The sequence below is a fragment of the Eriocheir sinensis genome, unplaced genomic scaffold, assembly GCF_024679095.1.
Source record: "Eriocheir sinensis breed Jianghai 21 unplaced genomic scaffold, ASM2467909v1 Scaffold701, whole genome shotgun sequence".
NCBI classification, from domain to species: domain Eukaryota; kingdom Metazoa; phylum Arthropoda; class Malacostraca; order Decapoda; family Varunidae; genus Eriocheir; species Eriocheir sinensis.
Genome location: NW_026112056.1, coordinates 192655 through 218502, shown reverse-complemented (window position 1 = coordinate 218502; position 25848 = coordinate 192655). Strand labels below are relative to the sequence as shown.

At 45.9% G+C, this 25848-nt stretch overlaps 3 long non-coding RNA genes across 3 annotated transcripts; 2 read left to right on the top strand and 1 right to left on the bottom strand.

Annotated features, from left to right (window-relative positions):
- Positions 1-516: 516 nt before the first annotated feature.
- Positions 517-25848, bottom strand: LOC126993988 (uncharacterized). The gene is made up of 6 exons (XR_007748613.1): positions 25403-25848; positions 12966-13081; positions 5796-5936; positions 2039-2183; positions 1294-1452; positions 517-1055 (listed from the first exon to the last, which is right to left on the bottom strand). It is a non-coding gene; the product is annotated as an uncharacterized LOC126993988 (long non-coding RNA).
- Positions 6955-8055, top strand: LOC126993990 (uncharacterized). Its single transcript, XR_007748615.1, has 3 exons — positions 6955-7040; positions 7436-7732; positions 7832-8055. It is a non-coding gene; the product is annotated as an uncharacterized LOC126993990 (long non-coding RNA).
- On the top strand, positions 8931-10247 carry LOC126993989 (uncharacterized). The gene is made up of 4 exons (XR_007748614.1): positions 8931-9213; positions 9412-9609; positions 9804-9902; positions 10002-10247. It is a non-coding gene; the product is annotated as an uncharacterized LOC126993989 (long non-coding RNA).

Below are 25848 nucleotides of genomic sequence, written 5' to 3'. Positions count from 1 at the left end.
CAGACTGCACCAAATTTTTCTTCACCAACGTTGTAGTGCGAGAATGGAATAAGCTTCCACCATCAGTGTTCCAGTGTAACACGATTGACTCCTTCAAAAATAAGCTCGACCGTCACTTCCTTCAACTTAATATCAACTAGAGTAGAAGTGCAACGTTTTGGAGTCTTCTGATTAATGTAAAATCACTTAGGTTTAAGGACAGACCACCAAGTCTGGACCATGGGGTCTGTGTGGTCTGATTTTCTATGTAAATCTATGTAAATCTATAGAATACAGATGTTGGGAGTGTGTTTGCTCACTGAAAGCCCAGACCTCTGCCACCGTGACCACTGCCACCCCCACCACCACACCCAGCGAGACACACGGCAGCCCCCTCTGGTGCTGCAGCAGCCCTGCCTCGGGCTGGCCTGTTGTTGTGCAGACGGGGGGCAGTGTTTGTACATAAGGCAGACGATGTAGTTATGTGAGTGGCCAGTGACACCTTTGCAGCACCATTTACAAATGTTTCTTTTGACTGTGATTGTTGTTTTCAGTAAAGGGTCGCCTATAAGAGCTGCTGAGGGAACACTGTGATGGGGCTGCTGTGTGGAACGCTGTGTTTGGTGCGCCCAGCTGATCCAGTGTCAGTGTGTTTCACCCCCACACCCACGGGGAGCTGTGTGACTCACCAGTGGACGGAATGCACCACTGCAGCGGTCAAGTCCTCTGGTCTAGCAGGGCTGCTGCAGGGGCAATGTCACACACCAGCACTCAGTTGGCCTGAGCCGCATAGCTCCCCATGAGTGGGGCAGGTCAAGCGGGACACTGGATCGCTTGAGAGCCACAAAGCTTCATTATGAGGTCACCAGGGCTTACCAGTAGGGGTCATCCTGGGTCACAATGTGCAGGATGTCCAGCTTGTTGAAGGGCAGCCCGGCTTCCTTGCAGGGAATGTGCTTGTTGTCCTCCTTGGGGTCATAGTGGAAGTAGGCGTGCACCCTCACCTTGCTCTCCCTGAGGTGCACCGAGCTGCTGGCCGGGAGCAGCCTGAAGGTCATGGTGCCCTCCGCCGGCACCTGGAAGGGGACAGGAGGTGGGCTGGTTACTTGTGGGCTCGGAAAAATAAATAATGATAATAATAATAGTAATGATAGCTTTATTTCATCCAGAGCAAGTATACAGGAAAAGCAAGGCAAAAGAGAGAATAAAATTTGACCAACAGTTCTCTCTCTCTCTCTCTCTCTCTCTCTCTCTCTCTCTCTCTCTCTCTCTCTCTCTCTCTTTCCTTCCCTTCCCTCTCCCTCCCTCCCTCACCAGCATCGTGTGGACATCCGCCAGTGTCTTGCCCTCCACATTGAAGGTGTTGACCCCTGCACCTCGTCGGCAGCATGGATGAGGCCGGAGCAGTCAGCCATGCATGATGCGGGTGATGATGATGGCTCCGGAGTGGTCGTCCTGCTTGATGGTGGCTCCCTGGGGGTAAGTAAGGAAGGGACGTGTTAATGTTGAAGACGCTGCCATTGCCACCACAAATTAATTTTTGTTTTGTTTTATGTTTATTGGGGGCAAAGGAGGGAGTTCAAGGGCAAGATAGACAGAGAGATAGAAGGAACAGAAGGCAGGGAAAGGAAGGGAGGAAAGAGAAAGAAAGAAAAAGAACAAGAGGAAGGAAGGAAAGAGTTTACCAGCAGAAGGGATGAAAGAATGAAGTTGCTGGTTAACTCTTGCATAAAGGGTTTGGACAGTATAGGGATGAGCAGGAGTGGAAATACAGACGAAGGGAGGCTGTTCCAGAGTTTACCAGCGAAAGGGATGAAATAATGAAGATGCTGTTTGACTCTTGCATAAGGGATTTGGATAGAATAGGGATGAAAGAATGAACATGGTGGTTAACCCTTGCATAAGGGATCTGGATAGCATAGGAATGAGCAAGAGTAGAGTCACGACAGTGAGGGGGACTTCAGGATGGCAAATATCAAGCTTGATGTACAAACAAACCTAAAATTAAGACACAGAACTGAGGAGAAGATGTACGGTTCCCCCCCAAGCCACGACCAACCTGGAGGTGTGGCGACTACAGGATGGCAATAGCTTGCTGGCGTCCGGTGAGGGTGTGGTGCGGTGTGTGTCTCCCTCATGATAGGAATTCCGATCTCCTCCACACTGGACATCAGAGCCTGGCATGTCTTGCACGTGCGGTTGGTCTGAGAGGAGGAGGAAGAGGAGGAAGAAGGTTTAGTGTTGACTTCGGCAAAACCTAGTGATCTTATTTGTTACTGGGGGAGCTTTGGGGGTCTTGGCAAACCTGGTGTGTTCTCATTTTTTGTTGATTTTTAAGGTTAGGGGCAAGACAGAGCTAGTTTGTTGATTGTGACTTTGAAAACATTGTTCTAGACCCATCATCATCATCATCATTTCATCGACGCCTGCTCCTAGGAGCTCCCACCAGAGGATGGCCAAGGCAGAAGAGCTTCCAACTTTCTCTATCCAGACACTCCCTCCGTGCCTGCTCAAAGTTTCTCAAAGATCTTTCCCCCCTCTCCCTAACGTACTCTTGCACCCTATCCCTCCATTTCACTGGAGGTCGTCCTCTAGCATTCCCTCCCTCTATCTCACTCACATACACCCTTCTGGTTATCTTACTCTCCTCCATTCGCTCCATGTGGCCAAACCACTTTAAAGTCTGTCGCTTCACTTCTTCCACCACTCCACACTTCTTCCCTTCACCCCTGTGACACATTCCAAAATGCTCGTACACACTTTCATTACTCATTCCATCCATTCTACTCACACCACAAGCACTCCTCAAATAACTCATTTCCACTGCCTGGACTCTAGACCTCTGACTTTCATTCCAGGCCCATGTTTTACTTGCATATGTGAGGGTTGGTACTATTATTGTATTTCTCAAATCCCTCTTTACCTCCATGCTCACACTTCTGCCATTCATGATTCGTCCCAAAGACCCTACCACCCTTCTTCCTTGCAATGCCCTTTCTCTTGTCTCTCCCTCCATACCACCATGCTTACACATAACTGATCCAAGGTACTTAAGCTCATTGACCTCCTCCATTTCTTCACCATTCAAAATTATTTTGCATTCTTTTTCACATTCAATTCCCACTCTATATGGGCATACAAAATCTACAACCTCACTTCTACACTCACAAACCATCACTTTACTTTTGTTGACATTTACTTTCAGCTTTCTCCTGTTACACTGACGGAACACCTTCCTCTGCAGGGACAGGGGCAGGCTGTTGTTACAGTGACCCAGGCAGTGTTTGCTGTGTACAAACACACACCCCTTAGAGAAGTGTTTAGTAGTACATATTTATGTTTGCACTATTAAACAATTACACTGGTGTCATTTCCATAGCTGGGCATTATCGCGATACTTTATCGCTGATAACAAAATCGGATTATCGACCATCCGCTACTTATTTAAATATATATCGGTATCTTCGTTACTTTTGTAACCAAACTAGCGATAATCGCTACTTTTTTTCCGCCTCTCAGAAAAAAACATTGTCTCCTCCCTACTGCGCATGCGTGGCCCGGTGTTGTATGAAAAAACTTCGGGGTATGAAATATCTTCGGTGATGAGGTTTCATACTTAGATCATGAAAATTAAAACACTAGGTTATTTTTTTTATGCTACTCAAAAATAAATATATCATAGAGAAAGATCATTTAACTTTGCCCCAAAAATGATTATTCACTACCTCAAATTTGATATTCCATATTCGTTTGTGACCATGCCATGATACTGAAGGCACCCGGTGTTGTGTTATTTGGTGTTCCATCGTCAAAAGCTGGCACTTTTGTGTACAAACACTGGTCTCTCGTGAACTGCGCATGCTCAGACCATTAAGTGTAGACCTGTACAGTCTCACAATGCTTTTTTAACACATTAAGAGTTGCTGGAAAGCTGAATCAAACATACAGTACCACCATCCTCGTTGTTTCTAGAACGACGTACACTTTGCACATATAAATACAACTCTTACAGTGTCGTTCTAGAAACAGCGAGGATGGTGGTAGTGGTACTATATGTCTGATTCAGCCTTCCAGCAACTCTTAATTATGGTTTAAAAGCTTTGTGAGACTGTACAGGTCTACGCTTGCTGGTCTGAGCATATACCGTTCACGAGAGACCAGTGTTTGTAAACAATTTTTGACGGTGGGGACGCCAAATAACACAACACCGGTTCAGGCATTTCTAGTATTACCGTCCATATGTACGTGTCAACGTGTGGTTTTAAGGTTTTGTAAGTTTCCTAAAATACAGATAATGAAAATTTGAATTCATCAATGTTGTTCCATCTGAGATATCAATATAGTATCGTCTTCGCATATCGGAATTGTGGATTTATATCGGTTATCGGTTATCGGTTATTGCCTATATTTGTGTCTCTAGTTAACGAATATCGGTTATCGCCGTTAAGGTTTTTCGTTATCGGTTATCAGGAATAAGGTTTCTGTTATCGTGCCCAGCTATGGTCATTTCTGTCTTTTATTTACACATCATTACTCCAGGAGCATCAAGTGGGAAAGGTGAGCTATACTTTAAGACATAGAAGGAAGAAATTGGTACTGGCTAAAAATAATAATGAGGAATGCAACCTTTGAAAGAGTAGACACACACAGCAACCAGTGTGCTCCCTTGGTGGAGAGGTTGACGGCTAGCTATGAACACACCGGTCTGGGTTATAGTGACGACCCACCCAGCTGTTCATCCTGCCTTTTGGGTTGGTCTATAAAAGGGAGCCTGGGCAAGGCAGCTGTGGTGACCCAGATACTGTAGTGGCCATGTCCTGGGGCTGAAGGGTCCTTACCCGCTGCTGGCTCAGGGGCCAGAGGGATGGAGATGAGCACCGCAGCCAGGCACACTTGTAACATGTGCCCCAAACTTTACCTAATTACTGCAAACCAGGCCTACAGAATTAATAAGAAATCAGGAGAGAAATGGAGTGGAACAATTTTGGTAAACATTGTATTATTATGGCTATAAACCTGCCCCTCTCCCTGAGGAGAAGGGTGCAGTCTGTGCATATTCCCAGCCCTAAAATGTGCTTCATAAACTCTGCACCTCACACAAGATCCAGAGAGAAGTTAAGAAATGTGCCAAGCTGAATGGAGAAGAATGCCAGGCACAACATGGGGAGACAGGCCTTGAGTGTCCTGGACCAGGGAACAGACAAAGGTTAAAGGTGTCCTGGTGCCTATGAAAGGTGAGGCTTGGACTTGTGCACTTCATCTCATGCACCTCACAACAGCTGAGGAACCAAAGCACCCAGCCAGCGTGTAAGTCAGGGCAGACAGAGAAGCAGGACGTGAAATTAGAAGCTTTGTGGGGCAGGATGAAGTGTATTAACATCAGACACAGAGACAAATGGACTTTGTTTTCATTAAAGGAAGCAACTCCAGGGGGAAAAAAACACTAATCTCTGCTCCAATAAAATAAAGTATAGAGGAGCTGCCAAAAAGAGTTGTGAAAGACCTTCATCCTATAGCAGAGAAATAATGGGCTGTATAACTCAACATTTTGGCACCCAAGCACACATACTTGGCAAGGCTTTCATAGGCATTTTGGGCATTTCCAAGGACAGTTTTATGACCCTGGTGGTAGTTTGACCCTTCTTCTGTACCATGAACCTAAAAGAGCACTCATGAGAACCCAATTTATCTCCTGTTTGGCCTTTGGAAACAGTTGATGTGATGGACGAAAGCGTTTGATAATACCGACCAATATCTGACAATGACGATGACGTGTGTACTGATGCAAAATTGAGTATATATAAGAGTGAGGAGACCTTAGTGAAGCCTGCCATTCCAGAGTCCCATCCAGAGGTGTTTGTGGTCCCTGGCCTGCAGGCTGGTGGTGGTGACCTGCCCGCGGTGCTTCAGGCCGCCGGCTTCCTTCAGGGAGGACGTGAAGAGTGACTCAACAACCTCTGCAATAAGAACAGTCTCACCATTACCGGCATTTGTTGGGCTCGGATAACTTGAACAACTTTGTGGAGTGTGGACAGCCTCAGGATGTTTGTACATGTTTGTGTTGACTTTTGTAGTGACATGAAGAGGGGCTCAACAGCCTGTCTTAAGGAGAAATAACTACAGCACTACTTGTTTGGCAGACTCAGAAGAGCTGGACAAAATCAAGGCATCCTGACAGTCAAAACATATGTTTACACCTCCCTCCCTTCCCTATCACCCCCTTGTTCATCGCCGACACTTTTTATCATTCTTTTCACCCTTCCGTTTAAAGCCCTTCCCTCCACCTTCCCTGGCACACTGAGTCACCTTATTCCCCGTGACTGCCACAATCATCCCTTCTTCCTTCCCGTTTGTTCAGTGGCACAATGACGGCCCTCCTCCAGTGTTCCGGCACCTCACCCTGCTCACAAGCTTGGCCATGTGAGGCGTTTGGTGTAAAAGTTGTGACCAAACCAATCAAAGCGGTAGTACTGTTTTTAGCAGTATCTGGCACCTGAATTCTTGCTGCATTGTGCGGTGAAGCAAGTTTCAGAAAAAGCAGCATTAAACCAGGTGATTCATAGGCCTAAAGTTGTGTGACTTCTCCGCTGAAGTCCCCAATTTATCTCTACTTCTTTCAGAAAGCTTTTTGTTCTCTAAACAGTTTGTTGATGTCACTCTACCAAACTATTCATATACTCTGTCTACTTTCCCTACTGTTCCTTAACTGTCTATTTTGTATCGTCTGTCCAGCATGCTTCCCTCCCTTCCTCTTCCACACACCTTGTGTCCCACTACGTCCCAGGCTGCCCTTGACACTGAACTCTTCTCAACCCGTCTGCTGTAATTGCCTTCACTGTTATCCTGGTAACATACAGTACCAGGTCTTTCTCTGCCTCTGTGGTGGATAGTGGAGTGTTTCCCATGTGGTATTGGTGTGCTGGATATCCCTTCACTGTTATCCTGGTAACATACAGTACCAGGTCTTTCTCTACCTCTGTGGTGGATAGTGGAGTGTTTCCCATGTGGTATTGGTGTACTGGATATCCCTTCACTGTTATCCTGGTAACATACAGTACCAGGTCTTTCTCTACCTCTGTGGTGGATAGTGGAGTGTTTCCCATGTGGTATTGGTGTGCTGGATATCCCTTCACTGTTATCCTGGTAACATACAGTACCAGGTCTTTCTCTGCCTCTGTGGTGGATAGTGGAGTGTTTCCCATGTGGTATTGGTGTACTGGATATCCCTTCACTGTTATCCTGGTAACATACAGTACCAGGTCTTTCTCTGCCTCTGTGGTGGATAGTGGAGTGTTTCCCATGTGGTATTGGTGTACTGGATATCCCTTCACTGTTATCCTGGTAACATACAGTACCAGGTCTTTCTCTGCCTCTGTGGTGGATAGTGGAGTGTTTCCCATGTGGTATTGGTGTGCTGGATATCCTTCACTGTTATCCTGGTAACATACAGTACCAGGTCTTTCTCTGCCTCTGTGGTGGATAGTGGAGTGTTTCCCATGTGGTATTGGTGTGCTGGATATCCCTTCACTGTTATCCTGGTAACATACAGTCCCAGGTCTTTCTCTGCCTCTGTGGTGGATAGTGGAGTGTTTCCCATGTGGTATTGGTATACTGGATATCCCTTCACTGTTATCCTGGTAACATACAGTCCCAGGTCTTTCTCTGCCTCTGTGGTGGATAGTGGAGCATTTCCCATGTGGTATTGGTGTACTGGATATCCCTTCACTGTTATCCTGGTAACATACAGTCCCAGGTCTTTCTCTGCCTCTGTGGTGGATAGTGGAGTGTTTCCCATGTGGTATTGGTGTGCTGGATTTCCCTTCACTGTTATCCTGGTAACATACAGTCCCAGGTCTTTCTCTGCCTCTGTGGTGGATAGTGGAGCATTTCCCATGTGGTATTGGTGTACTGGATATCCCTTCACTGTTATCCTGGTAACATACAGTCCCAGGTCTTTCTCTGCCTCTGTGGTGGATAGTGGAGCATTTCCCATGTGGTATTGGTGTACTGGATATCCCTTCACTGTTATCCTGGTAACATACAGTACCAGGTCTTTCTCTGCCTCTGTGGTGGGTAGTGGAGCATTTCCCATGTGGTATTGGTGTGCTGGGTTTCCCTTCACTGTTATCCTGGTAACATACAGTACCAGGTCTTTCTCTGCCTCTGTGGTGGATAGTGGAGCATTTCCCATGTGGTATTGGTGTGCTGGATATCCCTTCACTGTTATCCTGGTAACATACAGTCCCAGGTCTTTCTCTGCCTCTGTGGTGGATAGTGGAGTGTTTCCCATGTGGTATTGGTGTGCTGGATATCCCTTCACTGTTATCCTGGTAACATACAGTCCCAGGTCTTTCTCTGCCTCTGTGGTGGATAGTGGAGCATTTCCCATGTGGTATTGGTGTGCTGGATATCCTTCACTGTTATCCTGGTAACATACCGTCCCAGGTCTTTCTCTGCCTCTGTGGGGGATAGTGGAGCATTTCCCATGTGGTATTGGTGTGATGGCTATCCTTCACTGTTATCCTGGTAACATACAGTACCAGGTCTTTTCTGCCTCTGTGGCGGATAGTGGAGCATTTCCCATGTGGTACTGGTGTACTGGATATCCCTTCACTGTTATCCTGGTAACATACAGTACCAGGTCTTTCTCTGCCTCTGTGGTGGATAGTGGAGCATTTCCCATGTGGTACTGGTGTACTGGATATCCCTTCACTGTTATCCTGGTAACATACAGTCCCAGGTCTTTCTCTGCCTCTGTGGTGGATAGTGGAGCATTTCCCATGTGGTATTGGTGTACTGGATATCCCTTCACTGTTATCCTGGTAACATACAGTACCAGGTCTTTCTCTGCCTCTGTGGTGGATAGTGGAGCATTTCCCATGTGGTATTGGTGTGCTGGATATCCTTCACTGTTATCCTGGTAACATACAGTCCCAGGTCTTTCTCTGCCTCTGTGGTGGATAGTGGAGTGTTTCCCATGTGGTATTGGTGTACTGGATATCCCTTCACTGTTATCCTGGTAACATACAGTACCAGGTCTTTCTCTGCCTCTGTGGTGGATAGTGGAGCATTTCCCATGTGGTATTGGTGTGCTGGATATCCCTTCACTGTTATCCTGGTAACATACAGTCCCAGGTCTTTCTCTGCCTCTGTGGTGGATAGTGGAGTGTTTCCCATGTGGTATTGGTGTACTGGATATCCCTTCACTGTTATCCTGGTAACATACAGTACCAGGTCTTTCTCTGCCTCTGTGGTGGATAGTGGAGCATTTCCCATGTGGTATTGGTGTGCTGGGTTTCCCTTCACTGTTATCCTGGTAACATACAGTACCAGGTCTTTCTTTGCCTCTGTGGTGGATAGTGGAGCATTTCCCATGTGGTATTGGTGTGCTGGATATCCCTTCACTGTTATCCTGGTAACATACAGTCCCAGGTCTTTCTCTGCCTCTGTGGTGGATAGTGGAGTGTTTCCCATGTGGTATTGGTGTGCTGGATATCCCTTCACTGTTATCCTGGTAACATACAGTCCCAGGTCTTTCTCTGCCTCTGTGGTGGATAGTGGAGCATTTCCCATGTGGTATTGGTGTGCTGGATATCCCTTCACTGTTATCCTGGTAACATACAGTCCCAGGTCTTTCTCTGCCTCTGTGGTGGATAGTGGAGCATTTCCATGTGGTATTGGTGTGATGGATATCCTTCACTGTTATCCTGGTAACATACAGTACCAGGTCTTTCTCTGCCTCTGTGGTGGATAGTGGACATTTCCCATGTGGTATTGGTGTGCTGGATATCCTTCACTGTTATCCTGGTAACATACAGTCCCAGGTCTTTCTCTGCCTCTGTGGTGGATAGTGGAGCATTTCCCATGTGGTATTGGTGTACTGGATATCCCTTCACTGTTATCCTGGTAACATACAGTACCAGGTCTTTCTCTGCCTCTGTGGTGGATAGTGGAGCATTTCCCATGTGGTATTGGTGTACTGGATATCCCTTCACTGTTATCCTGGTAACATACAGTCCCAGGTCTTTCTCTGCCTCTGTGGTGGATAGTGGAGCATTTCCCATGTGGTATTGGTGTGCTGGATTTCCCCTCCCAAGGTGCAGGACTTTACATTTTTCTTCACTGCATTGTAGCCGCCACTTTTTGCTCCCGTCCTGTAGCTTGGTGAGGTGTTCTGGCAGGAAATCTGCAGCCAAGGGGTTAAGACTCTCACATCCTCACTCACTCCAGCACTGTGTTTCACTCCTACTCTTGCTCTGCCAAATACTTCCCTCACCTTTCTTCTGTACCTCTGCTTGTACCAGTCTTTCACTTGACACTTCCTTCCTCACATTAGATCTCTTCCTATTCCCTTAAATTCCCACTCGTCTCTCATCCTTACATTTCCTAATACCAGACTGTTGTGCCTGTCTTCCAATCACTGCATCACAATTCTCAGGTTCAGTTTCCCAGATATTTTGTGTGTACTTTATTTTGCCCTGGCAGGAGAGGCAAGATTTCAACCAATATCAGACACAGCTTCTATCTTACTCCCCTGTTGGTGGGAGAATTAGTCCAAGAAATCACGGTGACACTGCATATGTACTAAATCACGGTGAATGGTCTGAGAGGTGGGATGAGTCTTGGCTGTGTGAAGTGTTGTACTGAGGAGGGGAAGACTGAGGTGGTCTGGACAGGAGGAGAGAATGGGTGAGGGTGAGCGACACAGTAGATTATGGGTAGTGTTAATGGAGGCAGACCAAAGAAGACACAGGATGATACAGTACAGAAAGACCTACAGATCCTGGGTACACTGAGGTGCTTTGGCTGTATGGATGGAGAGGAGGAGTGAAGGGTGAGGGAGGCAGCAGGTGATGGGTAGTGTTGGTGGAGGCAGACCAAAGAAGACACAGGATGATACAGTACAGAAAGACCTACATACCCTTGGTTACTGAGGTGCTTTGGCTGTATGGATGGAGAGGAGTGAAGGGTGTCAGGGTGAGGGTGAGAGAGGCCGTACAGTTTATCCTCATCTTACGCAGAGGGGGCTTCGTGGTGCAGTGGTTAGCACACTCGGCTCACAATTGAGAGCCCGGGTTCGATTCCCGGGCGGAGTGGAAAAATTTGGGCAGCTTTTCCGATACCCTACGCCCCTGTCCACCCAGCAGTGAATGGGTACCAGGTATTAATCTGGGGTTGTGTCCCGTCTCCTGGGATCTGTTCCCTTCTCCTATAATTCCTTCCCCCTCCTGTCTCTCTCCGGCATATGACCACAGATGTTGCGCCGACTAAACAAAACTTTTCATCTTACGCAGTTTATTGTAACGGGAAATTCGTCTAACCCGGGCATGATTCCACGGTAGGGAACTCTAACTCAACCACAGAAAAATTACTGTAACGCTTTATGTCTCTCGCTCTCAGCCACTAACTAATCAGCACCCCGCTCCTCCTCGCCTCAGGCCGCCCCTTCCCCACCCTGCCGCCCCTCCCTGCTACTCCCAGGCCCATTTTGTGGCACACACTGCATAGAGGCTGCTGCTGCTGCCCGAACCCTGCCTGGAGGTGGTGGTGTGACGCTGGAGGAGGGAGGAGCTTGTGAGGATGACATTTCTGTTAACCCCATTATGAACCAAGACCGGGAGGAAGAGGAAAGAAAACAAGAGGAGGAGGAGGAGGAGGAGGAGGAGGAGGTGGAGGCCAAGACTATGCTTCCTGCATCCCATTCTGAGTCATGTGGAGTGCCAGAAGGTGTTAATCACAGCCAACAACGCTTCCCAATGAGGTGGTGAGGCAGCTGGAAGAAGCAGTCTCAGTCTACACTTGCATGGACACAGACCAAGGAAGCCAAGGCAGACAGGCACCTGCCACTTTGCACATTAACCCCTTGACTGGGGATTTCCTACCAGAAGACCTCACCAAGATACAGAAATGGAGCAAAAAGTGGCTGCTACAATTCAATGAAGAAAAATGTAAAGTCCTGCACCTTGGGAGGGGATATCCAGCATACCAATACCACATGGGAAACACTCCACTATCCACCACAGAGCCAGAGAAAGACCTGGGAGTGTGTGTTACCAGGCTAACAGTGAAGGTAAAATCCGTGACAATCGCAGTGGACGAGTTAAGAGAAACATCCTGCAGCGGCAAGAAGAGGAGGCAATGCAGAACACTAGTAAGTTAATGAGATGTGTTGTGAGTTCCCTCAACTTGGAAGGTTTTTAGCCAGTCTCTCCCTCCCCTCAGGCTTGGTGTGTGCACACTTCTCTCTTGAGGTCAATAAAGTGTTGTTTTCTCAAATTCCACTGTGCTCACATTATATTTTTCTAGCTTAGTGAACGGCAGCAGGGTGTATTTTCTAATTTCTATGTGGCTACGTAAGGGCACTCACGAGTAAAGGGGAGAAAAAGAGGGGATTTAGGGAAGGGGCCAAAGAAAAAGTTTCCTCTAGTCCCTGCAACACAAACTTTCTCTAACAAGTTGGAGGCACAGATACAAAAACCTACATTAGACGAAGATACACTGCAGTTGAGGTGGAGGGTAACTAAGGCAGACATGATGACACAGTGCAGAATGGCCTACAGACCCTGGGCCTGACCAGAGGGGCTGCTGAAGCCTGAACAGTGCCTGCAGGCAGAGTGAGGCTGGCTGGACACACTCAGAGACTTGGAAAGGACTCTATTTTCTCTGAGAATGATGATGATGGTGATTTTTTTACGGCAGTGGAAGCCACAAAAATGAGACAGAAGACTATCAAGCACTGCTCCAGCTGAAGGAAGGCAGTACAGGAGGCCAAAAAGAGAGGCTCAGTTTCAATTGGAGAGGCATCATGATACTCTTGATGCTGACGATGATGGTTATGATGATGATAATGATGATGGTGATGATGATGATGATGTAGATGATGGTGAAGATGATGATGATGATGATGATGATGGTGATGATGATGATGATGACGATGATCTGTCTACCTGGGAAAAAGCAGGCTGTCGGGCTGCACATATACCCACCTTGAAAGGCAGTGATGAGATGCTGTTCTGGGAAGTGTGAGAAGTGTGCCGGGAGGTTCCAGGGCAGCAAGGCGACCCTGCAAGGGAGGTCAAGCAGCATGCCCCCCAGGTAATGCCTGCAACAACACACAGGGTCACTTCCTCACACTCACATCAAATATCAATACAGTCAGTTCTGTACAAGAGGAGGGAGAAGGTCTGCTTGCAGGATATGAACCAATGAATGACTTGGAGGAATCAGGTGACACAGACCTATTACTGGAAAGGGTAGGTGAAGATGACACAGACCTATTACTGGAAAGGGTAGGTGAAGATGACACAGACCCATTACTGGAAAGGGTAGGTGAAGATGACACAGACCTATTACTGGAAAGGGCAGGTGAAGATGACACAGACCTATTACTGGAAAGGGTAGGTGAAGATGACACAGACCTATTACTGGAAAGGGTAGGTGAAGATGACACAGACCTATTACTGGAAAGGGTAGGTGAAGATGACACAGACCTATTACTGGAAAGGGCAGGTGAAGATGACACAGACCTATTACTGGAAAGGGCAGGTGAAGATGACACAGACCTATTACTGGAAAGGGCAGGTGAAGATGACACAGACCTATTACTGGAAAGGGTAGGTGAAGATGACACAGACCTATTACTGGAAAGGGTAGGTGAAGATGACACAGACCTATTACTGGAAAGGGTAGGTGAAGATGACACAGACCTATTACTGGAAAGGGTAGGTGAAGATGACACAGACCTATTACTGGAAAGGGTAGGTGAAGGCACAGAGTCAGGAAGTCACAGGAAGGAGGCGGCAAAGAGTGTGAGGAAGCTTAAGGAAAAACTGAACAAATATAGACGAGGAGACAATAATTAAATAAGACAATAAGATACTAATTCCCTGCAAGGTACAGCCACTACAGTCTGAATGTATCTGTAAGCCACGGCACATTACCCAACACAGTTATTATTATTATTATTATTATTATTATTATTATTATTATTATTATTATTATTATTATTATTATTATTATTATTATTATTATTATTATTATTATTATTATTATTATTATTATTCACCGATGCCAGAACCTGATAATAGGCCTTCCCCAGCCCTGAAGACTCCCCTACACCCGTACACCCTCATACCACCCCCTCCCCCAGCCAACTACCCTGTGTGTGTGTGTGTGTGTGTGTGTGTGTGTGTGTGTATGGCAATGTTGTCACATGTGGTGCAGGCTCCTTCATTACCTCCACAGCCTGCTGCACCTTCCCTGGATGTGGCAACATTAAGGTAATGCTTCCCTACAAACCTAAGGCCAGGCCCTGCCCTCCCTCACAGCTCTGCTCTGCTGGCTGGGACAGACACACGCTGATAGGCCTGGAAAACCTTGCTGAGTCACCCTAAGATGGGCCAGGACACCTCCCATCCACCATCCACCCATGCAATGGCAGGAAACAATGCGGGAAATAAATTGGTAAGGTTTACCCCACACACAACGCCCCATTGGCCGGCACAAGTATGAGTACACTTTCCCCACACAACACTGTGCGGCTTAATCTACAGACTCCCCTCAACATTTTTATCTGTTCTTTCCTTTTGGCTAATGTGCAGACCACTGATGTAGCCAGACACACTCACCACTTAGATCTGATGCGCTTTGTCCATTTTTTCCTTGGAAAGTACATTTCCTAATTTCTAAGGTACCGTGTGTCCCGCCACATAAGATGCACCGGAGTATAAGACACACCTATAATTTAGCAAGATATATTTAGAAAAGTAAAGTCTGTGTGTCTGGAGGTGGTGATGTGACGCTGGAGGAGGGGATGGAGCTTGTGAGGTCACGGATGACATTTCTATCAACACCATTTTGCAACAAGACAGGGAGGAAGAGGAAAGAAACAACAGGAGGAGGAGGGCAAGACCCACAGCATGCTTAGTTATTTCATAGTTCAAAGAGTTAAGAATAACATCTAGTTTAAGTGAACATTTTTTAAATAAACTTTGTACCATTCCTATATGTAGATTTCTACCCCCAAAGTTTGTCCGGGATTCTGGACATCGCTACTACAGGCACGTGAGGCTGAAAACGCTTCTATTTGAGGGTAAGAATACTTAGTGTTGCAGAAAAATATTGGCAGTAGTTGAGGAAGTCTTTCTCTCACCCACAAATCCCTTCCTCGCGTGACCCTTGCCTGCAGGGAGGGACGCTGCCTCCTGAACGTGGTAAGCTGTTCGACCTACTAATATTCTTGTCACAGGCTACGGTGCCAACACACCACCAAGGCTCCATCAACGCCAAGGCACCTCGTTTCCTTTCTGTTACTTGCTTGCAGTAAACTTTAGACGATGGAGAAAATTAGTGCAAAGTAATGACGGGGAGGTGGGAGGGGACACTGATCCCATTACTCGCCCTGCTGCTCTCTTGTGTTAACACACACACACACACACACACATAACCCAGCCCCGTGACCCCTCCCCCAGCCCCCCTTCCATATCACACCACTTTCTCACCCCCATCCCTAGACAACCCAACCCCATACCCTCTCAACCCCCCTCGATGCTTCTTACCAATCCCACAAGTATTACCAATAAATTTGAAGAGTTATGTCTGGTCGCTGAGCAAAAGGATCCCGATGTTATCACAATAAGTGAGGCCTGGTTTTCAATCAATAAACCATCATTCATGTACGAACTTAGTAACTATGATTTGTTTCACAAACACCGAGGCAGCCGTGGTGGCGGCGTGTGTGTGTACGCAAGACAACCCATGAATGCTGTACAAGCACCAATCGCTGTTCCTCCACAGTTAGAGTGTTTATGGGTGCCTTTGAAAAGTGTTAGGAGAATAGGACAAATATTATTGTGTGTATTACACTACCCACCAGATTCCCCTGTCCATGACGGACTGATTAACCATGTGGTGTCTAGTGTTGATTTAATCCGTTCAACGCACACTGATTGCAAGGTGGTTATTGCTGGTGATTTTAATGGTCTTGATAAGAACAGAGTGTGTGATGCTCTCCATATACGAAACCTAGTGACGCAGCCGACCCATGAAAACTCAGTGATAGACTTGATTTTAACAGACATGCACTCAGATTATTGTTCTGACCGAATCCTAGCATAGCCTGGCCTGTGCTCTGTTGCCAAAATTCAATAAGAGGAAATAAATACCTCAATATATGCTCCCAGACAATATTTATTTATTTATCATGGACAATCAAGCAATCTAACCTGACCGAATCCAGCTACAACTAACCTAACATAGCCTGGCCTGTGCTCGACACATGCCCCTCAGACCACATTTCACAGTATTAATATATAACGAACAAGTGACTTCCAACAGAGAGAAGCGCGGCCGTGTGTTGAGTGTGCACGAGGCAGCTGCTTCACACTGCACAGAGGTGTCCCTTGCAGTGAGACGGCTCAACTCATGGAATATTACCACAATTTTGAATAATATTTCATTTATGGCAATTATTTTGAGAGAATTTAATACTGACACTGTTGCCTTTAGATCTCTGAGTGTAGTTCCTAGGGGGAACAAAAACCATAGCGGTGTAGGACAGGGACAGAAGGGGAGGGAGGCAAGGGAGCATGGGAGGCGTCTGGGATGCCTAAATGTTAGGGGACGGGGAGTAGGGAAGTTAGAAGACATGGCTAAGGAATTGAGGGAGTGGGACTTCCATGTGGTGGGGGCTACCAAGACCCAGCTGAGGGAAAGACTAGAAGTCAGGTCAGGGGACTACAATTTTATAGCCGAGGGAAGGAGTAAAAACCCAAGGAAAGGTGGGGGAGTAGGTTTATTTACCAAACGGGACTCGGGCTTAACTTTTGAGGAACTAGATGTGGGTACCAGCGAGGATATTCTAGCAGTGAGAACAGGGTACAGGGACAAGGGTAGGTTGGAGCACCTAATCATAGTAGTGTGCTACATGACAGTGGAAGGGACGGGTGCAAGGGTAGAGAAGGAAAGGAAGTATGAGAGGGTAGGGAGGGTAATAGCAGAAAATAGACAGGAGCAAGTAATTGCCATGGGAGACATGAATGGGCATATTGGTATCCTAGGAGAGGAGATAAACAGAAAAGGGACTTTGTTATTAGAGTTTGTGGAGGAGCATGACTCAGAAATATTAAATTTAACCATAGCGGAGGGAAGGGTAGCCTGGGCAGAAAGGGGAAGGGAGTCAGCTATAGATTATATCCTTGTAAACGAGAAGGCTAGGAGGATGGTTAGGGATATGTGGATAGACGAGGAGAGGCTCACAAATATAGTAAGTGACCACAATATGATGGTTTTAAATTGTGTTAGCCAGGGCCAGAGGGAGGAGGGGGAAACAGGAATAAAGATTGCCGCTGGAACATGAGAGGGGGTGACTGGGAGGCCTTCAGAAGAGACCTAACAGGTGTAGAATGGGGAGCGGATGGTAGTGTGGATGAAACGAATGACAGGATGTGGAGGACAGTAAATGAGACAGCCAAGAGGAGGTTAGGAATACTAGAGATAGGAAGAGGTAGGAAACAGGGAAAGAGGTGGTGGAACGAAGACGTTGAAAAGGCAAGGAAAGAGAGAAAGGAGCTGAATAAGAGAACCAGGAGATTGAGGAAGGAAATAAACGGTGATGCAGGTAGAGTAGAATATGAAAACACGAGGCAGCGGTATAGCAAAGGGAGGTAAAGCGACTCATTAGGAAGGCGAGGGCAGAGACTGAGAGGGAGACAGTAGAGGAACTCAGGGAGAAGGGAGAGGAGGGGGGAAGAGACTGGTATGCCTTCCTGAGGGGGGAGGAAAATAGGTAACAGCCCAATTTAGAAGAAATAGAAGTGGGAAACAGAGTAGTGAAAGGGAAGAAGAAATAAAAAGGGAAATCAAAAACTTCTGGGAGGAGATAGCGGGGTGAGTGAGCCTGTAGAGTTAGGGGAGGTGCACTTGGAATCTAGCAGGAAAATATTTGAGGCTATGGGGGATTGCTTCAGTAGGGAAGAGATCAGGGAATATGTAAAGACACTCAAGGCTAGGAAAGCAACAGGGAGGGATGGGATTCCTAATGAATTCTATAAAGAAGGAGGGCCAGGTGTAATAGAGGGGCTGTATAGGCTGTTTAGAAAGATTTGGTTAGAGGGAAAAGTACCGGGCAAATGGAACGAAGGTAGGGTGACTGCTACACAAAGGGGGCACAAGAGTAGGAAAGAGTTAAAAAACTACAGGCCCACAGCTGTCACAGACACAATAGGAAAGATTTTCAGTGGTCTACTTAGTGATAGGATGAGTAAATGCTGTGAAAGAAACAGGGTAATGGGGGAGGAACAGAATGGTTTTGGTAAGGACAGAAGGGGGAGGACAACATGTTTGTAGTTAACACAGTGATTGAAAGAATGAAAGGAACGGGGGGGAAGGCATACCTTGCTTTCCTTGACATAGAAAAAGCATATGATAGGGTAAATAGGGGTTTGTTAAGTCGATTGTTGACTAGAATAGGAGTGAGTGAGAGGGTAGTAGGGATAATAGAGTATGTATGAGAACACACGGGCAGTATACAACCTAGGGGATATAGAGACAGGGTGGGTCAACAGTCATAGAGGGGTTAGGCAAGGGTGTGTGCTGCCCCCGCTACTGTTTGGGCTGTACACAGAGGAGCTGGCAGAGTGGTTGAGGGCATCGGGGTATGGGATAAGGGTGGGGAGTGAACGGCAAGGATGTCTCATGTATGCAGATGACATTGTGCTCATGAGTGAGGATAGTGAGGAATTACAACATATGTTGGATGTAGTAGCACAGTATGTGAGGATATGAAGTTTAGTAGTGAGAAGAGTCAGGTAGTAGTAGTAAATGCTGAGGCTACGGACGAGGGAAGGACCTGGACTCTAGGAGAGATGAACATAGGCCGTACAAGTTCATACAAGTACCTAGGGATCATAGTTGACGAGAATGGAACAGATAGGACCAAACAGAATAGAATTTCTAAGGCAAATCAGTGGGTAGGAAGGCTAGGAAGTGTGGTTAGATGTAGAGCTAACAGGTATGAGGTAGTTAGGGGGATATGGAAGGGCATGGCAGTACCAGGCCTCATGTGTGGCCTAGAATGCATGAGGTGGACAGTCAAGGAGCTAGATAAGCTGGAGGTAAAATAGTACAGAACAGAGTAGGCAGGCTGGCTCTGGGTGCCAACAGGTATGCAGCGGTAGATGCAGTGCGAGGGGAAGTAGGCTGGAGCACCTTTGAGGAAAGAATAGGTAAAGCAGTTTTAGGGTACAAAGTCAGGCTAAGAAAGATGAGTGAGAATAGATGGGCGCGCAAGGTATATGAGTGGGCGGGACAGGGGACGAAGTGGAGCAAGTCTAGCATACGCTGGGACAAGAGATGTGGGCTGGAGGGCTTCACACTCTCGGAGATGACGCTAGGGGGGGAGGTGAAGGAAGTGAAGCGTACAGTGAATGACAGAGTTCAGGAGAGGGGCAAGATAGACTGGAGCCAAAGAGTTCTCTAGAATGATACAAGTTGAAGGCCAAACCCAAGTGTGAGGCCTTCTATGATGGTAGCCGGGGTGTGTGTTGCTCTTCAAGGCCAGGACTAAATCCTTAGAGGTGAATAATAGGACATACAGGTGGGCAAATGGGGGAAGCAAGGTATGCCGTATGTGTGAAGGGGGGGTTGACGAGACAGTGGAACATATGCTACTAGAGTGTCCTAGGTATGATAGGGTTAGGCAGAGTTTGGTAGAAATAATAACACAGGAATTAGGAACAGAAGTATGGAATAGGATGCTAGAGGGGGATGTAGAAAGGGTGATAGAATTCTTGCTAGGTCTGAGTACACTGCAGACAATGACCAGAAGAACAATAGAAGGGGCTAAGGAATTCCTAGAGAGAGCCTTTGCAGAGTGCACCGGATAGGGTGGACTCCTGTAGATGTCCCCATCTGTGCCTCTACGGGCTCTTTCAGACGGTTACATTTTATTTTTGGATTTTCAGGGTGTTGGCCCCGAGGGAGTAGGCCGTTATGAAGGCTGTAGTTGGATCCGAAAGGGACAACTACCTCCCGAACCAGGACCAAGACCAGGGCAGCAAATAATAACTTTTGGAAAATTAAAGAAAATTCAATAGTTATGTTAGAAGTTAATGAACACAGCCTGACACACTGCATTTTGGGCAGGGGGTGAAGCAAGTTAGGACGGAAACAGTCAGGGGGACTATTGAGGAGAGGGCAGCCTAATAATGTTGAGACACCGACTGCTTGTTTCTGAACAAAATACAATTCTCTTCATTGTTTTTTTTCTCCAGAAATCACTAAATAAAATCATTAAATCCCACGCTGGGTATTTCCGTCAGCCGACACCGCTTGCCCAACTAGTTCAAACCAACCTAACCTAATTCAACCTTACATAACCTACCTAGTGGGGGGCGTCACCCCCTTACTATTTTCCGGAGGTCATTTGTTATTGTACTGCATTCAGGGATGACAAAAGAATCCATGTTGTATTAACTTTGCTAGAGGTGGCTGCCCTCACTTCAACATTATCCATAGTTGGGTTTGATCAGGTTAGATTTGTTAAGGTTATTTGTTTAGGATAAATATGAAATATGCTTCACCACTGTTATCACTGGCAGTGGTGTGACCAAAGGTAATCTACACAGTCCCAATAACTTCCTAAATATTAATCTGGCAGGGAATTACACACACCAGACGTCACAGGCCAGTGTTGAGAAGGCACGGCAAGGCTCAGAGTATTCACCTATTTTGAGTGACCCATAACAAAATCATAGCAAGTACTGTTAGGCCTGGCCATGGGGGCACCGGGTGTAATACTAGACAAACACCCCATCTGTAGCCCTTGCACCACCCCCGTGAAACACCCTAAAGACAGTGGTCATGTTCTTAAGCACTTCATCGTCCAAGTGCACACATTTGACAAGGCTTTCATAGGAGTTGTGGGAGTTTTCAAGGGTAGCTTCATGACCCTGGTGGTGGTGTGACCCTTCCTCTGTTCCATGAACCTACAATAACACTCATTAGAATCTGATTTATCTCCTTGTTGGCCCTTTGGAAGAGTTTAGGGTTTGAAACGTCTGACACTGCCAACCAGACTGGGCCTTGGGGGCACCGGGTGTAATACTAGACAAACACCCCCACCCATCTGTGGCCTTGTGTAAGAAATTAGAATTGAGCCTCTTTTGTCTATTTGTGAGACCTTGGATTGAAGGTGAGGTCGGTATCATAAGACACTTTTGGTTCTCACATCAGCTGTTTCTAAAGGTCAAAGGGGGGTCAGGCGTGCTCTAATGAGTGTTTCTTCAGGTTTACGGTGCAGAAGGGTCACACCACCACCAGGGTCAAGCCTGGATATGCCCACAACTCCTAGGAAAGCCTTGCCAGATAGGAGAAGGAGAAGAAAGAAGAAGGTAAAAGGTAAACAGTCCCCAAGGCAGTGCTGAGAACAAGCCTCCCTCCCTCCCCGGCCTGCCAACAATGACAGTATCACACACCCGTGGAGACTAACACGTGATAAAGACAGAATAAGCCATTGACACAGGCACGAAGGAGAGGAGGAGGAAAGGAGAAGAAGAAAGAAGGTAATAGCCAGTCTCCAAGGTAACGCTGAGAACCAGGCCGCCCCCTCCCTGCCTGCCCGAACAGTATCACACAGCCGTGGAGACTTACCTGGTTCTTACCTGGTTGGGCTCCCTTGGAGGGAACCCCACAGTGGCTAGCACGCCATTCTTGTGTATTAGAGAACAACAGAAATCCAAGACAAAGAAAGATAAGACTGGAAAGTGTGCTAAAAGCCTGTTTAGAATGGTAATAAGTAGATTGAGCTCAGTAATGAAATAAAGTGTCTCCCAGGAACTCAGCAAGTCCCTTCTTGAAAGAGTTTAGGTTGGTTGACTCTGCTACCTCTGGGGGGAGTGAGTTCCACAGCCTCACCACACGAACTGAGAAAAATCTATGTCTGGCTTCGCAAGTGCTGTGAGGAACAAAAATTTTGAACTTGTGCCCTCTAGTAATATCCCTTGTTGGTGCCATGGTGAATAGATCTGTAGGTGATATAGCTGACATACCATTGAAGATCTTCCAACATTTAATAATATCTGCCCGCAATAGTCTTCCTTTCACAGAGTAAAGATCTAAAGTTTTAAGTCGCTGATCATAAGACATAGTCTCACAACCTGTGATAAGCTTAGTCCATCGACACTGAACTGATTCTAGAAGAGATAAGTCAGTAACATAACCTGTGTTCCATACTGGGGATGCAAATTCAAGAAGTGGACGTACATGTGTAATGAATAGTTTAACCATAAAGGAAGGTGAGCGACACAAGGTTGACTTAAGAAAGGAATATGACAAACCAGCAGCCTTTGACACTACAGATTGGATATGGTGATGGAATCTTAATGATGGATCAATGGTTATGCCAAGATCTACTGCAGCAAAACTGAAACTTAGGGGATTGCCTTTAACAGTATAAAATGAATACAGGCCCAAATCATAAGACTGACGGAGGTCGGTGCCAAAGCTCATGAGTTTAGTTTTGTCAGCATTAATCTTTAAGTCCCAAGATTCTGCAACTTTAATTAAAGAATCAATATCTCTTTGGACAATACTAATGCCCTCCAACACTGTATTAAGGCTCTGAGGCTTTATCAGAAGATAAAGTTTTAGATCATCAGCAAATAATTTTATGTTTGATACTAAAGTAGTGGAGATGTGATTTATGTAAATAAGGAAAAGAGTAGGACCTAACACAGAACCCTGTGGCACACCGCTAATTACTGGAAATGAAGAACTGATCTGTCCGCCCACTACAACTTCCATAGTCCTATGGGATAGAAATGTCTTGATCCAAGATAGAATAACACCATTAATGCCCACTGAATTAAGTTTAGTAAATAGAATCTGGTGATTAACAGTGTTGAAGGCTTTTGAAAAATCAAAGAGAATAAGATCAATCATATTGCCCGTGTCCATCCACTCAGAGACTGCATCATACGTAAGTAAGGGCTGATCCTCCACAGACTTGCCAGAGCGAAAACCAAACTGGTTGACATTCAGTATTGAATTGGCTTCCAAATAATTATGCAGTGCAGCAACAATTATTCTCTCTAAAATTTTACAGCTAACAGAAGTGAGGCTTACTGGGCGATAGTTAAGAGGATCACTTCGTTTACCTTTCTTGAAAATAGGTACTACTGAAGATTTTTTCCAAATTTCAGGAATCTCCCCCGAATTTATAGATGAAACGAATATTTTAAACAGAGGATATGCTAAATTAGTGGAGCAATGTTTTAGTAATACTGGATGAACAGAGTCAGGTCCCATTGCAGTGGAAGGGTTAATAGCACCGAGTTCCCTAGCAACATCATGAACTGTGAAGTGTATCTGGTGAAAGGAGCCATCATGTACTTGGTGTGGTGACTGTGGAAGACCAGAGGGTATGGTAAACACTGAGGAAAAAGCACCACCTAAGAGCTGAGCCATCTCTTTAGGGTCGGATACTAAGTTTTCTGCATCACCGAGAGGACCAACGGAAGGACAGCCTACTTTTTTCCGGCGTATGTACGAGTGAAATAATTTGGGCTTAACTGAGTAATTATTAAGGATGTCCTCCTCATAAGAAATCTGTTTCTGAGTGGAATAGTTCCTGTACTGGTAATTTACATCCAGAAATGTTTGCAAAGCTTCAAAAGCAAGTACAGAGTTTCTAGCATGTACTGCTCTCATCTGTTTGTAATGGTTCCAACTATTCTTTCGGATGTTTATAAGAGCTCTAGGAGGTTTGTATTCCCATGGTTTGTAAGGGCACTTGATGAGGAGCGAAGAGTTTTTTGTGGAGCACATGTTCTTCCAAGATAGTTTATATAGGACAAAATTTATTGTATGAATCATTAGAGTTCATATTCTGGAATTCAAAGTCCCAGTCTACAGTGGACAAGAATTGATTAATTTGCTTAAAATTGGCTTTAGGCCAGAAAGGGGATGCAGCGCTGACATTTGACTTCACAGGTTTGTACTGGAAAATATAGCCACAAAGTATAACACAGTGATCACAGTTGGGAAATGGGGGAAATACATTAGAGGAGACTACTCGATCAGTTTCAGTAGTGAGAAATAGATCTAAAGTATTGCCTGCCCTGATGTTTGTTGGCTCATCAATCCACTGAGTGAGGCCTAATGAGGTGAAACAGTCTAGAAAAAGTTTATCAGTATTAGCAGTTACATTATTTACACTGCCTAGTAACCAAGAGATAGAAGGAAGGTTAAAATCACCAATCACTATTACTTCCCTGTTAGTACAAAAATCTGTTAGAAAATCTATGAGTTTATTATTGTCTTGAAGAGAGTAAGAGGGAGGTCTATAAACAACTACAATAAATATTTTGTAATCTGGAAGAAAGACTGAGCAGACGTTAGGTATTTTGATGTTCATGTTGAGACATCTGTAAGAATTATGTACATAAATGCCAACTCCATGTTTATGAACTGAACCAGAAACGTCATTTCTGAATACGTTATAATTAGTAATTGAAACTGCAGCATCTGGAATAGTACTAATTAACCAAGTCTCAGTAACCCCTAATACATGTGCATTATTTGAAAATAAGAAGTGCTTAACAAATGCAACCTTATTGATAAGACTATTTACATTACACAAACTAACATTTAGTTGGGTAGTAGGGGGGCAGTTGAGCCAAGAGAATCAGAACTGGCAGGCTGGGCTACAGGCTGAGCTGAGGCACCAGCTAGCCTGTTCCTTTGTCGCCTCTCATACAGTTCTTTTCTTTGTTTGAATGTTAAATCCCTATTAACATAAATGCCATTGAACTCGTGGTTGTTTCTAAGATTTTTTGCTTCCATCACTAGCTTCCTACGCGAGTCATCATCGGCAATTTTAACTCTGTAAAGACCCTTGATTCTATCAATACAAAATAAATCAGACATAGATGGAGTGGTATTCAGAAGATAGCGAGTGATGTTTGCAATGCTAGTCCTTGCATCTTCATTAGACTCGACCTTTACACCCCTGAATATGACTGATTCTTTCCTTTTTCTTCTCTCGTCCATCTCTACTATTTCCTCCCGAATAGACATTCTCAAATCATCCCCAGAGGCAACCTGAGTCGGAGAGGCAGAAGATGAATGCGAGGCAAGAGAGTCCTCAAGAGTGAAAACCATCGTGCACAACAGCTTCACCCACACTGGAGCACGCCTATTCAATGCAGTGCCTCCCAGCATAAGGAACCTGACTGCAGTAGCACCCGACACCTTCAAGTACCACCTGGACAAGTGGCTGTCAACAGTACCTGACCAGCCACCAGCGCCAGGTTATCCCAGTGGCAACGGAAATCGTCTTGGTAAAGATTCGTTTTAGGTCCGTGCCAGTATCTCATAATCTACTTTATGAAACATCACTGTCTCTTCATATATCTTTTCTACAAACCTTCAGCAAGAGGAGAGGAGCCAGTGGGAAGCAGCGGAGGTCCACCTCAGCTGTGTCCGTAGTCGACGAGATTCAACAAAGTAAATAACCTTGGCATCACCATAGTCTGCCTCACTAAGCCTCTCCCTCCCCCAGCCTCTTAGCACTGACAACAACACAGCCATAGAACAACACATTACAGGGCAACACAAGAATCTTTGTCTTCATTTTATGCGGTAAATATGGAGGAACACACCTTGCAATGAACGCTGCTCACCAACACACACACACACACACACACACGTCAACACGCCCCGCCAGGCACTACTCGGCCTTGGTCTGGGGCTCGGGTCTCCCTTCCTCCCTCTCCACCATTACCAAAACAGAATAACGATTTCTGTCATAACTACAAGGGAATCTCATTATTGGGGCACGTGCGGCTGGGTGTTGTGTGGTGGTGGAAGGTG